At 37.7% G+C, this 16,888-nt stretch overlaps 1 protein-coding gene and 1 pseudogene across 1 annotated transcript in view; one reads left to right on the top strand and one right to left on the bottom strand.

Annotated features, from left to right (window-relative positions):
• The window catches only part of MBD5 (methyl-CpG binding domain protein 5), a 281,410-nt gene that overhangs the window by 190,257 nt on the left and 74,265 nt on the right, over positions 1 to 16,888 (bottom strand). The gene's annotated exons all lie outside the window — the stretch shown is intronic.
• Positions 9,364 to 11,807, top strand: LOC105534655 (annotated as a pseudogene).

Raw genomic sequence — 16,888 nt, 5'->3', positions numbered from 1 at the left:
TATATGCTGCTATAAAGACACATGCACAAGTATGTTTATTGCGGCACAATTCACAATAGTAAAGACTTGGAACCAACCCAATGTCCATCAATTATAGACTGGATAAAGAAAATATTGCACATATACACCATGGAATAGCGATAAAAAAGTATGAGTTCATGTCCTTTGTAGGGACATGGATGACGCTGGAAACCATTATTCTCAGCAAACTATGGCAAGGACAAAAAACCAAACACCGCATGTTCTCATTCATAGGTGGGAACTGAACAATGAGAACACTTGGACACAGCAAGGGGAACATCACATATTGGGGCCTATCGTGGGGTTGGGGAGGGATAGCATTAGGAGATATACCTAATGTAAATGATGAGTTAATGGATGCAGCACACCAACATGGCACATGTATACATATGTAACAAACCTGCACGTTGTGCACTTGTACCCTAGAACTTAAAGTATAATTAAAAAAAAAAAAAGGATGTTACCCTACATTGGTGTATTTGACATGTTAAATTACATAGGAAGCACTGTCAAATAAAATGTGATGTTTAAGCTTATTTATTTTCTATTTGTATGAGTGTATGTCATTGATATAAATTTCCAGAAGTTTGGAATAAATTTGGAATTTTGATATAAATATTCCAGAAATTGCATGACATTCATAGGACTTTGTCAAAACCCTCTTTTCCAGTTATTATTGTTGTGTGTCACAGAAACAACCAAATTCTCTTTTCAAATAAACTGTTATCAGATCCTTAGAAGTTGATGGGCTAATAAAACTATTAATTCAAGATCAAGCAGAACAAAAATTAATTACATGAGACTGAATGAACTAATTTTTATTAGTTTTTGTTTGGAACATTGCTGGTTCTTTATTGTTTTGTTTTCCATATTAAAAGAAATGTTTTTCTCTTAAACTATCTATAGCTTACAGCAATCTTACAGATTATGCCTTTGTAAACAAAATGAAACATTTATTTTTTTCTCTCTGCCTAATCTCTCCAAAATATGGATACTATTATTGACTATTATTTTTATGACAATATAGTTATTTGTACAAGGTCAATAAAAATATGTCTTTATTATAGCAGGACAGAGCTGGAAACATTGATTATATTACCAAGGCTTTGACTGAAATGGCATATTTTAGAATGAAGTACACAGAATCAGATATGACTAAACAGATTTAAGAAACTAGAGTCAACTTTATAAATCATTGCTTAGAAAGCCCTCTTGAGATACCAGTCTGGTATCTGGCTTACAGGGTTCCCATTCTTAAAATTGAATACAGAAGTCTCTTCTTGGGAGGCCCAGGAAACTCTGGATACCTTGGCGACCTAGAGAAGAGAGGAATTCACTCAAATCTGTAGGCATAATAGGTGGCAAAATCTGATGGTGAGTTCTTGGCTTGGTATCCTAGCCTGGGTTTTAAAAGTTTAATCTGAGATTCCTTATGAAAAGTTCAAACAAAGCAAATGTTAAAAGGCCTACGTGATCGATTAACATTCTTGCTATGCTTATTTAAATATTAAGGCCAAATCTAATGACACTAGATTTATTTTGTAATACAAAATTAAAAAGGGGGGAGATTGTAAAAAATTTTGTTTCAGTGGAAAACTATAGTGGACCTATTATTAGATTCTAGCTCTGTTCATTGTCTTTGAGGTTTCGTTATATTCTTGTAAACTGGACAGGATCCAGAATTCTAGTTTCCTTTGATATCTGGCTATAAGTGTCCAAACTAACATTCTAATTTTTTCTCCCATCCTTCTGCTTTGGCATCACTACGAACTAAAACTGCCATTTTCCCAAAGCTCTGCAAGCTGAAGCTGGACAACTTGACACGAACTTCAAACAAATTACCATAACAGATTGTGTGCAGGCGACCATCATGCTGCTGCTGTTTGGGCCCCTCAGAAAGTTCACCCGATGTCATCGCTAAACACATTCAAATTGCAAACCAGGAAATTTCTTGGGTTGCTTCTCTCACCCTCAGTCGACCATTTAAAGATGCTTTGAGCCCAATATCCAGAAATGTTCTTGACTGGCTGCCTTCTGGACACAGAAACTGGGTTTGTAGACATTAATCTTGGTTTTTCTTTTTCTGTTTCATAGAAATGCCCCTCATTAAATACCTGATTGTTCATACATCCGGCAGATATCCTCTACCAAACGAAGAATAGACTTCTATTATTCAAAGGAAAGAAGATCGACTCTTCTTTCCTTTGAACCACAGGGAGGATTGACAGAAACTCCCTCCTTTGACTAAACATTAGTTAGGCTCCTCTGAGTCCTCCTCTCAACAAGGCTTCAATCTTGGGCTCCATCCTTAGTCTAGGGACTCTGCCTGTTTAGTCCACTTTAAGCAAGTATCCTGCTGGATCAGTTTAGCAAAAATCTCCCATCCTTGGTATCTGATCAAATGGCCTGCCTTTTAAAATAACCCTGTCAAGTCAGTGTAGCCAGAATTCTCCTTACCTCTGATGTTTCCTTTCAGTAATTTTCCATCCACTGACACCCACTCTGCTCCTTGGCTATAGATACCCACTGCCCTTATTGGAGTTAGAGTTGGGCCCAATCTCTCTCTCCCACTGCAGCCCCCAGTGCAGTCGTCCCTGAACAAAGTCTTCTTTATTGTCTCATCAAATGTCATCCATATTTTTTTCTTTAACGTAGTCCAAAATACTAGCTATTAGAATGAAAAGAAGCTTGAAAAGCTTTATTAAGGATGTTGGTATTTCAACTAATTTTGCAACCCACAATGTACTAGAATTGATTCAGTGATGCTAGACTTTTTTAATATTGAGAAGCAATTTGCTGCTGGTTAAGTACTGACTCTTGTGCCAGAAAGCCTGGGATTAAATTTTGGCTCAGGTACTTACTTACTGTGGCACTTTTGGGCAAATTGCTTAACTGTTGTGTGCCTGCATTTCCTCACCTATTTGTTGATGTTAATATTACCTATTTAATTGGATTGCTTTTAGGATTAAATGAATTAATATATGTAAAACACTTAAAACAGTGCCTGTGTAGAGTAAATACTATTTAGGTGTTAGCTGCTATTATTATTATTACTACTTACATTGACTCTTATCTTTCCTGAGATTTCAGACTCCTAGAAATCAGGGAGATCTGCAGTGTGGATATATGGTTGTGGAAACTCTCTGAATCCTGGAATATCAGCTGAGAGATTGATGAGGGCATTATAGGTTGGCTCAGTTCATCAGCATTAGGCTTTGAGGTCATTTGTACTCTATTGCCCCCTCAGTACTTTAAAGGTTTCTTTTGAGCTTGATAATCTCTATTAAAAATGTCCACATCAAGTGTTTCTGACACCTAATACAATTAATTCATTAGATAAAAGTATAAATATTTTCTGTTACAAATAATTTTTGATAACAAAAAAAGAAAAAGATATCCAAATCTATTCAGAGTGAGCAAACTGTATTTGCAACATGTTGTATATTGTGATATATTACAATCCACTGGTAGGTTTGATTAGGTTGAACCACATGAAATTGCCCATAATCAATCATTTTTGACTCACAAAAATGACAGATCTTTTCAAATTGTTAAACCTAGTATTTCCTGAAATTTACTAGACAAAGAATATATGCTTTTATTTTTTTTATTCATATTCTACACTTTTCTTTTTTTGTCAGTTAAAATAACTAAGAAATGGTGTGGACAGATAAGGTCAACAACAGCAAACAAAATTATTCTTATATGAAATAGCACCCTGGAACTGGTAATCTCCTCTTTGTCTTTGCCTTTAACCTCTAATACTTTCCCTTGCTCCCTGCTGTGATGTTGTGGTAAGCCGGCTGGCCTGACATGTAGCCACACAGACTTTTTCCCTACCAACTTTGCATATATTAGCAACCAAATGCTGTGCCTTTGTTTAGAATATTGCTTTTTAAAGTATGCTTGGAAAGATTTTCTGGCAGGGCAACCTTATTCTTCAGAAGCTTAAATGGCTTGAATATACTAATTAACGAAACACCAAATTGTTTGTCTGATTTACTGCTCAATGTCTTTTGTAATGATTTGCTGGATTTGCTAAAATTCAGAAGGTTCTACTTATTAAAAACCAATAGCAGCTCCAATTATTTTGCTGGTCATCTGCAATCTGGTGATCTGCAATCATTATTTCACTTTCTGAGACCCACGAAAAATATAAATAATATCTTCAAATTTTATTTTTGAATAGCTCTTTAAAGATATATTATATATATAATAATGTATAACATATAATGTATATATGATATAATGAAACATATACATTTTAGTGTGGTATATCATTTTACTTTTCCCTTTAGTTTGAAAACAGTAAGATTTGAAAGCAACCATGCTTTCAAAATAAAACAGAAGCCTGGGCAAGATAGTGAGACCCCATTTCTAAAAAAGTTAAAAAAAAAATTAGCCAGGTAGGGTGGTGTACATTGTAGCCCCAGCTACTCAGGGGGCTGAGGTGGATCACTTGAAACCAGGAGGTTGAGGCTGCAGTGAGCCATGACAGCACCACTGCACACTAGCTTGGGTGACAGAGTAAGACCGTGTCTCCAGAAAACCCCAAAAAACAAACGAGCAAAAACCCAAAACAGAATTGCTTTAATATATGGATAGAAAAATAATCCAATCTAAGTCACACATCTATATGTAATTAAATGGACTTGATATAAGTTTAAGTCTCTTCAGCAGAACATTGACTTTAAAAAATTAGGTCTCTATTAGCAAGAGCTATTAATAACAGCAGGAAGCATGGAGAAAATATTGCTCTAGCCTGTTCTGTGTCTTAGGCAGCTTTAAAGGTTAAAATGAAAGGCTTTTTGATGGGAAGGGAAAGTCTTCATTCCAGATTGCTCCAAAAGGAAAAAGTGAGCATTCATAGAAAGATATGGTCTGGAGGCAGTGATCACTTGGAACAATAATACAGAACTTAACACTATGAGTAAATCATAAATCCAACTAAAATCACCAGTATTTTCCCACCTCCAATCTATTCTTCATGCCCACAGCAAGAGGATTTTTTCAAAATATGAAACTGAGCGTAGTATCTGCCATTTATAAAGACTCAATAGCTTTATGTTATTCTTGAACTTAAAAATATATTCACATGGTCTTATACAGCTAGTATTGTTACAGTAGGTAGCTAGTCAGACATGAGCAGGGCAGGAGAGGGCCCCCCACCCCCAACCAAGAATGTCAGGCAACCATCAGGTGATCGTCAGGCAGATGGTCTGTCTCCCTAAAATAATAATTGGTCACAGCTGGTGCCAGGGAAAGGCAGTCTCCCAATAGATAAAAACACCTGAAACTGGTGATCAGCAGCTTTCTGGTAAGATCTCAGGAGTTAGGCAAGTGGGGGCAAGCATATACACTAAGAGGCAAAATGGCGGCGTTTAACTGGTATATGACCTTCTAAGAACACTAGATCGGTAAGGAAAGAATGCCTCAAGTGAGCACATGTACAACTCTGGTAAATACACTATGCATACAGCCCCTCCCAAGTGCTGGTAGGCCACTGCTCAGGAGGACAGCCCACCCCAAGGGAAGAATCAGGGGAAAAGGGATGTAATTCCCCCAGAAACATGCCAACATATAAAATCCCAAGTCAAAGGTCAAACCATGCACTTCATCTGTCAAATCACCTGTGTGGCCCGCTTCCAAGTGTACTTTACTTCGTTTCCTTCCTGCTTGAAAGCTGTTTAATAAACTTTCACTCCTGCTCTAAAACTTGCCTCAGTCTCTCACTCTGCCCTGCTGAATTCTTTCTTCTGAGGAGGTAAGAACTGAGGTTGTTGCAAACCCATACGGATTCACCACTGCTAACAGTATGATTCAGTTACTTAATTCCTCTAACAACTTCCTATCCATGGACACTCTTCACCAGTTACTTCACTTGATCTTCCAGACACACTGTCCCTTTACTCCCTGGTACCCTCTATGTCCCTTCTAGCTACACAGGCTCCTGCTATGCTTTTCTGGCTAGAATGTGCTTTCTTTCCTTCTTGACTCAGTTAACTGATATTCTACTGGCAATTAACGATAAGATAGTTTGGTTTACTGCGATATTGGCTTATGAATGAAGTGCTTTGGGGGTACAGAGGTGTCCCTCCATCTTAGTTACCAGCAATAGAACCCAACTTGTAATTTCAGCAGAAAATACATTTATTAAAGGATATGAAGCACCTCACAGAATTCTTCAGGATGCTATAGAAACAGCTTTGGAAGTTACCCAACCAGGAAAGGAGCGTGCAGCATGCAATGCTACTGTCTGGAAGCTGCAAGATATATGTTGCCACTATAATAACTTTTCTGTTATATTTGGAAACTGGAAGTAGCTGCTACTGCTGCTTCAGAAATGAAGACTCCAGAAATGGAGTCTGTAGTCTACGTTTTTTTCATGTCTCTAATTTTTGTTTCAAAGTCTGTGGTGAGTATGCCTGATTGGCAGTCCTGTTTATGGACTTATGCCCAATGTGTAAGAGAGGCTGGGAGAGTAAGTAGTAGGCATTTTAAGCTTGTAAGATAGAAAATATCTCTGATTCAGAATGTAGGGTACTCCCTAAACCCAGAAAGAGAGCTCTAATACTAATTATCCAAGAATAACAAATATCCGCTAGCTGAGGAATACAGACAGAATTGAGAAAAACTTTTCAAGGAAGGTAATATTTTAGTTGTGTCTAGGTTTTTTTTTTTTTTTTCCTACTTTTTGTCAAGCAAGACTTTGTCAAGCAAAGTCTTGATGATAGGGAGGCCACTGCAGGAAAAGAAGAGAGAATAGCATTGGTTCTTAAGCAGCTTTAGAGTCAAATGAAGAGCTTTATAAAAAACAATCCTCATGGCCAGTGCAATGGCTCATGTCTGTAATCCCAGCACTTTGGGAGGCCAAGGCGGGTAGATTGTATGTCAGGAGTTTGAGACGAGCCTAGACAACATGATGAAACGCTGTCTCTACTAAAAAATACAAAAAATTAGCTGGGCGTGGTGATGGGCACCTGTAATCCCAGCTACTTGGGAAGCTGAGGCGGGAGAATTGCTTGAACCTGGGAGGCGGAGGTTATAGTGAGCTGAGATCGTGCCACTGCACTCCAGCCTGGGCAACAAGAGTGAAACTCCATCTTAAAAAAAAAAAAAACAAAAAAACCCCGAAACGTAGTCACTTATTTTATAGGTGTGGAGTGGGTCCCTGATATCTCTGATATCTCATATTACTATCAGGATATTCTGTGACAATCATTTGGTTAAGTATCTGTGAAAGCACAAGCACTGACACATAAAATAGATGGTCTGCTTAAGAGAAAGCAGTAAGTATAAGTGGCGCTCAGGGAGATCAGAGATGAGGCAAGAAAGCAAACTATGGCAAATATAAAAGGTTATGATTGACTTCCTGAAGCATTTAAAGTGTATTTTACAGGCCCTCAGACATTTTTGAAAATGGAGATCACACATAATAGAAACTTGTTAACTCTGCATGTGGGTAAAACATAACATGACACTTCAGTGAACAAAATAGGAAACGACTAGATATCAGTTATTAAAACAAAACAAAATACCCAAGGAAATGGAATAAAACTGAGCCTTTTATATATCTTGTATGCAGGTACCTGAAGGCTTAATCAAGCAATAGATCCAGAAGGTCGGTCCTTCATTTTTTCAGGTAAATTAGAATAGAGCATTAGTAGTCAGTGAACATTTGGACAGAATAGAGGGTTGCAGGAGCAAAGAATAACTCTTAAAGTTCCAAACAACTTTAGACAAAGTTCTTTAAAGAAATTTATTTAGGCCAGGCATGGTGGCTCATTCCTGTAATCCCAGCACTTTGGGAGGCTGGATCACATGAGGCAGGTGGATCACATGAGGCAGGTGGATCACATGAGGCCAGGAGTTCAAGGCCATTCTGACCAACATGGAGAAATCCTGTCTCTACTAAAAATACAGAAATTAGCCAGGTGTGGTGGTGCATGCCTGGAATCCCAGCTACTCAGGAGCCTGAGGCAGAAGAATCACTTGAACCCGGGAGGCAGAGGTTGCAGAGAGCCAGATCATGCCACTGCACTCCAGCCTGGGTGACAGAGCAAGACTCTGTTTCCAAAAAAAAAAAAAAAAGAAAAGAAAAAGTTCTTTAAACAGAGGACAAAACAAAGCCCACCTTCTGCCGGGAGGTTCTGGGAAGAAACCGCTAGAGAAGAAAAAGGGCCTGGCATGGCCCGGCATATCCTGGGTTAACTGGGGGACCATCAAGGATGGGGAAAGGAGAAAGTTTCCCCATCCTTGCTTTGTCACACTGGGTTTGGAGGCAGTAGCATGACTACAACTGAGATTAGCTGTAACCCAGAATTGCTTATTCTCTTTCCTTGCATATGACCTACAGAATGCCATGTATATAAACAGGTGTACTTATGTTAGGTTGTGCCTATTCATACAAGTTGGCACTAAGTCTATACATACAATATTGATATATGAGGATGTTGTAATTTATTGACATGCAGTGTACAAAGTGGTTTATGGCATGATGCCGATTTCTAGAGCTACAAGTAATATATTGAAAAATTATAAATCACACAGTAATAAAGTTCCTTCTGAGAAGAATAAGAGAGGTTTATGGGATAATGTCCAAAAGATAATAGCCCAGACTCACTTCTGGAATGGACGCGGAGTGAGGAGCTCCCCAGTGAAACAACCATAACTGGTAAAATATTTATAAAAATACAATCATTTAAAATCTCTGAAAATTGTCTCAAGGGCACACAGCCAATGAGGAAACATTTATGCAAGACAATTTCTTAACTCTTGGGAAGAACAATGAGAATCACAGGCACTTGAGTCACAACCCACTCCCTTCCTCACTCCCACTCGCCAGCTCAGCAGGACAGAGGCTCCACTACAGGCAGGTGTGGTCAAGATTACAGGGCTCCCCTTCTCCCCACCTCCCAGCCAAGGGCTCTGATATCTTCCACAGAGAGGCAAGCCATCAACATTTCTCATGACCCCAGCTATGTATTGCAGATGTAAAATTCCACTCAAGTACAGTTGAGAGGCCAGGGGTTCCCTTTCTGCACCAAGACCTTATCTGTAGAGCAAAAGTTCTTCTACTCCAGGTGAGGTAGACTAAGAACACTGGAGCTTAAAGCATCCATGCCCCAGCTCACCCTTAGGGCACAGGTTCCATGCTGGGAGAAGCAAGTCAAGAGATTAGAGGCTACTCCTCTGCACACTGCTGTACTCATAAAACAGGTTTACCACTGCATGAAAAGTGGGCTGCTGTTCCTAACCGCTAGTAGTTCCAAGATTTTGCCCAGGGGGAGGAGAATGTCATAAGAACAGAGAACTCCAAAGCTCTCCCCAAGAGAGCTGACTTTATCGAGAATAGAGTGTGGGAGATTTCAAGCCCAAGAGTGCTTGAACAATGAAGATTTTGATGGTAAGCAAGAGGAGGCTAGTATCTCCATGAGAGAAATAAGCTAAGTAGTAGGTCATTTCAGTGAATAATAGGAAATGACTGGATATCAGTTATTAAACAAAACCGAAAAACACGCCCAAGAACATGAAGGTATTTGCCAGAGAGAATCAAAGAGCTAAGAACAATCCTCCTGGCTTCAGAATAAACTTCAAAGAATGGCCTCAAAATTAGTTCAGTATAGGGGACAGAATTTAATTGGAACAGACTGTAGAGCAATTTGTTCCCTGGGGTATTATTGGAAACAACAGAGCATTACTCCAGCAATTACTAGAGCTTAACGGGTAGGTATGATACCAATAGAGGCAAACAGCATAACAGATCAGGGAAAGAGACAGTCAAAGGGAGTCTGTCATAGCTACTGTCATCCCAGGAGGACTATATGCATGGGAAACGCTTGTGTTCTGAAGAGAAACATCAGAAGCTTCACATAGGTGGTGAATAGACTTTGTTAAAATAGTCCAGGAAAGTCATTAAATGAATAAAGAGGCCAACAACAATGAGTACTGAGGACTAATATTCAGAATTGCTACAATATGCTATCTAGAAAGTCCAGTTTTCAATAAAACATTATAAGATATGCAAAGAGGCCAGACACGGTAACTCACACCTGTAAATCCCAGCACATTAGGAGGCTGAGGTGGGCAGATCACTTGAAGTCAGGAGTTCCAGACCAGCCTGGCCAACATGGTGAAACCCTGTTTCTACTAAAAGTACAAAAAATAAAAATAATTAGTCGGGCGTGGTGGCAGGTGCCTGTAATCCCAGCTATTTGGGAGGCTGAGGCACAAGAATTGCTTGAACCCGGGATGTGGAGGTTGCAGTGAGCCAAGACTGTGCCGCTGTACTCCAGTCCAGCCTGGGCGACAGAGCGAGACTCCATCTCCAAAAAAAAAAAAGAGAGAGAGAGAGAGACATGCAAAGAAACAAGAAAGTTCAGCTCATACACAGGAAAAAAATAGTGAACACAAACTGCCTGTGAGAGGACCCAGATTTCAGACTAAACAAAGATTTTTAAGGAGCCATTATAAATATGATATATTTGAAGGACTAAAGCAAACTATGCTTAAAGAACAAAAGGAAAGTATGATTATAAAATTTTAACAGATATATAATATTAATAAAGAGACAGAAATTACAAAAAAATATCGGGCAATTGTGGCTGGCCAGGTGTGGTGTGTGGGTTTGTGGCCTGTGCTTTGCAATGCAAGTGGGTGGCCTGGCTTCTCTCCTCCCCTGCCTCCATCTGGATCACGAGTGCCAGTGCTTCAGCATTAGAGAAAGAGATTGGCCCAGAACGGTTTCCAGTCAATGAGCACTATTTTGGGTTAGTCAATTTTGGGAATACCTGCAATGGGCACTTTTGGGTTAGTCAATTTGGGGAATATGTGCAATTTTGGGAATTCAGTACTTCATGCGCTTTATTTTTGTCATCCATTTCAGGAAAAAGTTCTAGCATACAAGACAACCTAGGGAGAAGGAAAATTTTAATGTGCTCAGCAACTTTCTTCCACAGTGTAGCCACACAGAAGGAAAAGGTTGAAGTAATATCTCCCGAGAAGTTCAAAACAAGATTACAGAAAGAAAATGAGCTTTTCCGCATGCAACAAGATGCCCATGGGTTCTTAAATTACTTACTAAATACAATTGCTGATATTTTATAAGAACAGGAAGGCAGGATAAACAAAATAGTCACTTACCAAATGGTAATATTGATACAGAAAATAACAACAGCACACCAGACCCAATGTAGTGCATGAAATTTTTCAGAAAACATTAACTAATGAAACCAGATGTATTACTTGTGAAACTACAGGAGCAAAGATGAAGATTTTAAAGAACTTCCTGTGATGTAGAACAAAATACATCAGTTATTCACTGTTTAAGGGTTTTTAGCAACACAGAAACTCTATGAAGTGAATACAAACATTACTGTGAAGAATGTTGTAGCAAACAGGAAGCACATGAATGAAAGTTTAAAAACCACCCATGATTATAGCTCTACATCTGAAAAGATTTAAATATATGGATTAAATTCACGGATGTACGAAACTTTCTTACTAGGTAGTTTTTTGTTTGGAACTTTGTCTGTGTAACACTTCAGAGGATGCAACCAATCCAGACAGAATGCATGACCTTGTTGCTATTATGATTCACTGTGGAAGTGGTCACAGGTGAGGCCATTATATTGTAATAGTTAAGAATCAAGATTTCTGCTTGTCCTTTGATGACACTGTAGAAAAAAATGAATGTACAAATTACTGAAGAATTCTATGTATTGACCCCAGATATCGCAAAGAACTCCGAGTCTGGTTACATTCTGTTCTATTAGTCTCAGAACTGAGTGGAGACCGTGAGCAGGACATACTTTCTGCCTTATTTCTCCTCTGGTTATTTTGGAGAGAATCAATCACTAATTTTTCAAGAAAATAGAAATGCAGGAAGGTCAAAAGCCACTAATACTCTTCGCACACAATAAAGCAAAGGATTTTGATGATATGCATTTTGAAAAAAGAGAAAGGTGGAAATTCTGGATGGAAATAAATATATAATATAATTAAGTAAGAAATTCACTAGAGGGGCACGGTCATAGATTTCAGTTGGCAGAATAAAGAATCAGTGAACACGATGATAGATTGATAGAGATTATGTAATGAAAACACAGAGAAAAATGAATGTAGTAAACAACAGAGCCTCAGAGAAATATGGGACACCACTAAACACAGCAGCATATGCATAAGAGGGGTACCAGAAGGAGATGAGAGAAAGAAACAAAATAATACTCAAAGAAAGAATGGCTGGAAACTTCCAAAATTTGATGAAAATTCATTAATTGACCTATTGAAGAAGCTCAACAAATTCCTAGTAGGATGAGGACAGAGAGAATCATACTCAGACACATCAAAGTGAAAATGTTCAAGGGAGAGAAAATTTTGAATGCAGTAAGAGAAAAATACTTCCTCACATACAAGGGAAGCTCAAAAACATCAGTGGCTGACTTCTCATCAGAAACAATGGAGACCAGAAGGCAGTGGGATGATATAAACAAAGTGCTGACGGGAAAACAAAACCCCAAAACTTGTTACTTAAAAATTTTAATTCTGGGCTGGACATGGTGGCTCACGTCTGTAATCCCAACACGTTGGGAGGCCGAGGTGTGTGGATCACTGGAGGCCAGGAGTTCAAGACCAGCTTGGGCAACATAGTGAAACCCTGTCTCTACTAAAAATACAAAAAAATCATCTGGGTCTGGTGGTATGTGGCTGTAATATCAGCTACCTGGGAGGCTGAGGCACAAGAATCTCTTGAACCCAGGAGGTGGAGGTTGCAGTGAGCCGAGATCACACTGCTGCACTCCAGCCTGGGTGATGGAGCCAGCTGTATCTAAAAAAAAAAGAAAAAAGAAAAAAAAAAAAAAAGAAAAAAAAAATTCATTCTGGCAAAACTCTATTTCAAAAAGGAAGGTGAAATAAGTATGTTCCCAAGGAAACTGAAACTGAGAAAATTTATTGATAACACATCTATCTACATTATAAGAAACACTAAAGAAACTTCTTCAAGAATCCAGTTGATAATTTGACATCAAGAAAACGAAAAGGGGCAGCACAAGTAAAAGTAATTATAAAAGATACAACGAATGCATACTTCATCTCCTTCTTTCCTTGACTGAAAAAGAAATTGTACAAAACAATATTGTAGGATAAAGTACTGTTGGGCCTATCACATATATAAATATATTTGACAAGAATAACATAAAGAAGCACAGAATAAGCATGTGACAAAATCTAACACCTCTTCATGTTAAAAATATTCAACAAACAAGAAGTAGAAGAGCACTTTCTCACCCATTAAAGGGCAGTTATGGAAAATCCACAGTTCATATCATACTTAATGGTGAATGAATGCATGTTTCCCCCCAGATCAGGAACAAAAAATATCTAGTCTTGCCACTTCTATTCAACATTATGCTGGAAGTTCTAGCCAAAGAAACTAGACAAGAAAATGAAATAAAAGGCACACAGATTGGGAAAGAGTAAGATAGATGTAAGACTACCTCTATTTAAGATGATATGATCTTTTTTAAAAGAATTTTTGTAGGTACATAGTAGGTGTGTGTATTTACGGGGTACATGAGATGTTTTGATACAGACATGCAATGTGAAATAAGCCCATCATGGAGACTGAGTTATCCATCCCCTCAGGCATTTATCCTTTGAGATATAAACCATTACATTCTTTAAGTTTAAAATATACAATTAAGTTATTATTAACTATAGTCACTCTATTGTGACTATAGATTTTATTCATTCTTCATAGTTTTTGTACCCATTAGCCATCCCCACCTCTCCCCCAATCCCCCTACTACCCTTCCCAGCCTCTGACAACTATAGCCTCCCAGGTAGTTGGGACTACAGACATGTGCCACTATGCTTGGCTTTTTGTTTTTTTTGTTTTGTGAGGCAAAGTTTCACTATGTTGCCCAGGCTGGTCTCGAACTCCTGGGCTCAAGTGATCTGCCTGACCTCAGCTTCTCAAAGTGTTGGGATTAGAGTCATGAGCCACACTGTACCCGGCCAATTGTTTTGTTTGATTCCGCAAATGAGTGAGAGCATGCATTGTTTGTCTCTCTGCGCCTGGCTTATTTCACTTAGCATAATGGTAGCTCTATTTTTAGTTTTTAAAGGAACCTCTAGACTGTTGTACATAGTGGCTGTACTAACTTGCACTCCCACCAACATTGTAGGAGGGTTCCCTTTTTTCCACATCCTAGCTAGCATTTGTTATTGCCTATTTTTGGATATAAGCCATTTTAATTGGGGTGAGAGGATATCTCATTGTAGTCTTGATTTGCATTTCTGATGATTGATAGAGCACGCTTTCATATACCTGTTTGCTATTTGTATGTCTTCTTTTGAGAAATGTCTATTCAATCAAATCTTTTGCCCATTTTTAAATTGGATTGTTAGATTTTTGTCCTGTAAAGTTTCTGAGCTCCTTACATATTCTGGTTATTGATCCTTTGTGAGATAGGTAGTTTGCAAATATTTTCTCCCATTCTATTTGTTGTCTCTTCACTTTCTTGACTGTTTCCTTTGCTGTGCAGAAGTTTTTTAACTTAATGTGATCCCATTTGTCCATTTTTGCTATGGCTGCCTGTGCTCATGGAATGTTGCTCAAGAAATATTTGCCCAGATCAATGTCTTAGAGAGCTGCTCCAATGTTTTCTTGTAGTAATTTCATAGTTTGAGGTCTTAGGTGTAAGTCTTTAATGTATTTTGATTCGGTTTTTGTTTATGGTGAGAGATGGGGGTCTAGTTTCATTCTTTGCATATGAATATTGAGTTTTCCCAGCACCAATTATTGAAAAGACTATCTCTTCCCCCAGCGTATGCTTCTGGTACTTTTGTCAAAAATGACTTCACTGTATGTGTATGGATTTGTTTCTAGGTTTTTCAATTCTGTTCCATTGGTCTGTGTGTCTGTTTTTATGCCAATACCATGCTGTTTTGGTGTTTACATATATAAATCTGTAGTATATTTGAAGTCAGGTAATGTGATTTCTCCAGTTTTGTTCTTTTGCTTAGAACAGCTTTGGTTATTTTGGATTTTTTGTGATTCCATATAAATTTTAGGATTGTTTTTTCTATTTCTGTGAAGGATGTCACTGGTATTTTGATAGGCATTACACTGATTTTATACATAAGAAAGCCAAAGGAATGTTCTAAAAATCTACAAAAATGAACAAGTTAAGCAATATTGCAGGATACAAGATCAATATACAAAAATCAATCATTTTCTTTTGGCATTGACTCAGTGTTAAAAAAAATTGGTTATTTTCTCTAAACTGGCAATGAATAATCTGAAATAAAATAGTAAAACAATTCCATCTAAAATTGCATTAAAAATTAAAATATTTGTGAATAAATTTAACAAAGGAAGAGTAAAATTACATTTTAAAAACTACAAAATATCAGTGAAAGAAATTAAAGACTTAAGTGAATACAAAGACATCTCACGTTCATGGATCTCAGCTCTACTGTTGTTAAGATGATAAAATTCTCCAAATTGATCTACTGATTCAATGTAATCTCTATCAAAATCCCAGCTGACTTCATTGCTAAAATTGGTAAGTTGATCTTAAAATTCACATGGAAATTGATGGAACGTAGAATAGCCCAAACACACCATTTTAAAAAACAGGAACAAAATTGGAGGACTCTTACTTCCTTATTTCAAACATATCAAAGCTACAGTGATTAAGATAGTGTGGTACCTACAAAAAGATAGATACGTACAGATCAAGGAAATAGACATGACAGATAAATAACAGCATGTATTGACAAAGATGTGGAGAAACTGAAACCCTCATACACTCTTGGTAGGACTGTAAATGGTGCAGCTGTTTTGGAAAACAGCCTAACAGTCTCTCAAATGTTAAACATAAAGTTAACATATGAGTCAGTAATTCTATGCCTAGATATATAACAAAGAGCAATGAAAATATATATTTACATAAAAACTTGTACACAAATATTTATAGTATTATTATTCACAATAGCTAAAAAGTAGAAACAACTCAAATATTCACCAATAGATGAATAAAATAAAAGGTGGTATATTCATAACTGAAATATTATTTGGTAATAGAAAAGAAAAAATTACTGATACATGCTACAATACTGATGAACATTAAAAATACTGTACTAAGTAAAAGAAGGAAATGAGAAAATAATGAGCAGGGAAGAGCCTGGCGTGGTCACACTGAAAACATACAGTCATTAGGCTTAGTATTGATAAGCCAAGAGAAGGTCAGTAAAGGTATGAGGAGATTGATAATTTGTATTGAGGCCTGTTTCATCTAGAAGGATAAAGAGTCGTGGCAGTGTAACGGTGAATTCGATCAGATGCCCAGTACTTTAAACTGCTCTAGTTCCCCTTTTTTATTCTGAAGTTCCTAAAACCTGTTAAAAGCCAGGAATCTCATTATTAAGAATCAGGAAGAAGCTGAATCCCTGAATAGACTAATAACAGCCTCTGAAATTGAGGCAATAATTATAGCCTACCAACCAAAAAAAAGTCCAGGACCAGAGAGATTCACAGCCAAATTCTACCAGAGGTACAAGGAGGAGCTGGTACCATTCCTTGTGAAATTATTCCAATCAATAGAAAAAGAGGGAATCCTCCCTAATTCATTTTATGAGGCCAACATCATCCTGATACCAAAGCCTGGCAGAGACACAAGAAAAAAAGAGAATTTTAGACCAATATACCTGAAGAACATCGATGCAAAAATCCTCAATAAAATACTGGGAAACTGAATCCAGCAGCACATCAAAAAGTTTATCCACCATGATCAAGTGGACTTCATTCCTGGGATGCAAGGCTAGTTCAACATATGCAAATCAATCAACGTAATCCAGCATA

The sequence above is a fragment of the Mandrillus leucophaeus genome, unplaced genomic scaffold (genome assembly GCF_000951045.1).
Source record: "Mandrillus leucophaeus isolate KB7577 unplaced genomic scaffold, Mleu.le_1.0 Scaffold1374, whole genome shotgun sequence".
Taxonomy (NCBI): domain Eukaryota; kingdom Metazoa; phylum Chordata; class Mammalia; order Primates; family Cercopithecidae; genus Mandrillus; species Mandrillus leucophaeus.
The sequence above is the reverse complement of the archived record's forward strand: the minus strand, read 5'-3'. Positions and strand labels throughout refer to the sequence as shown.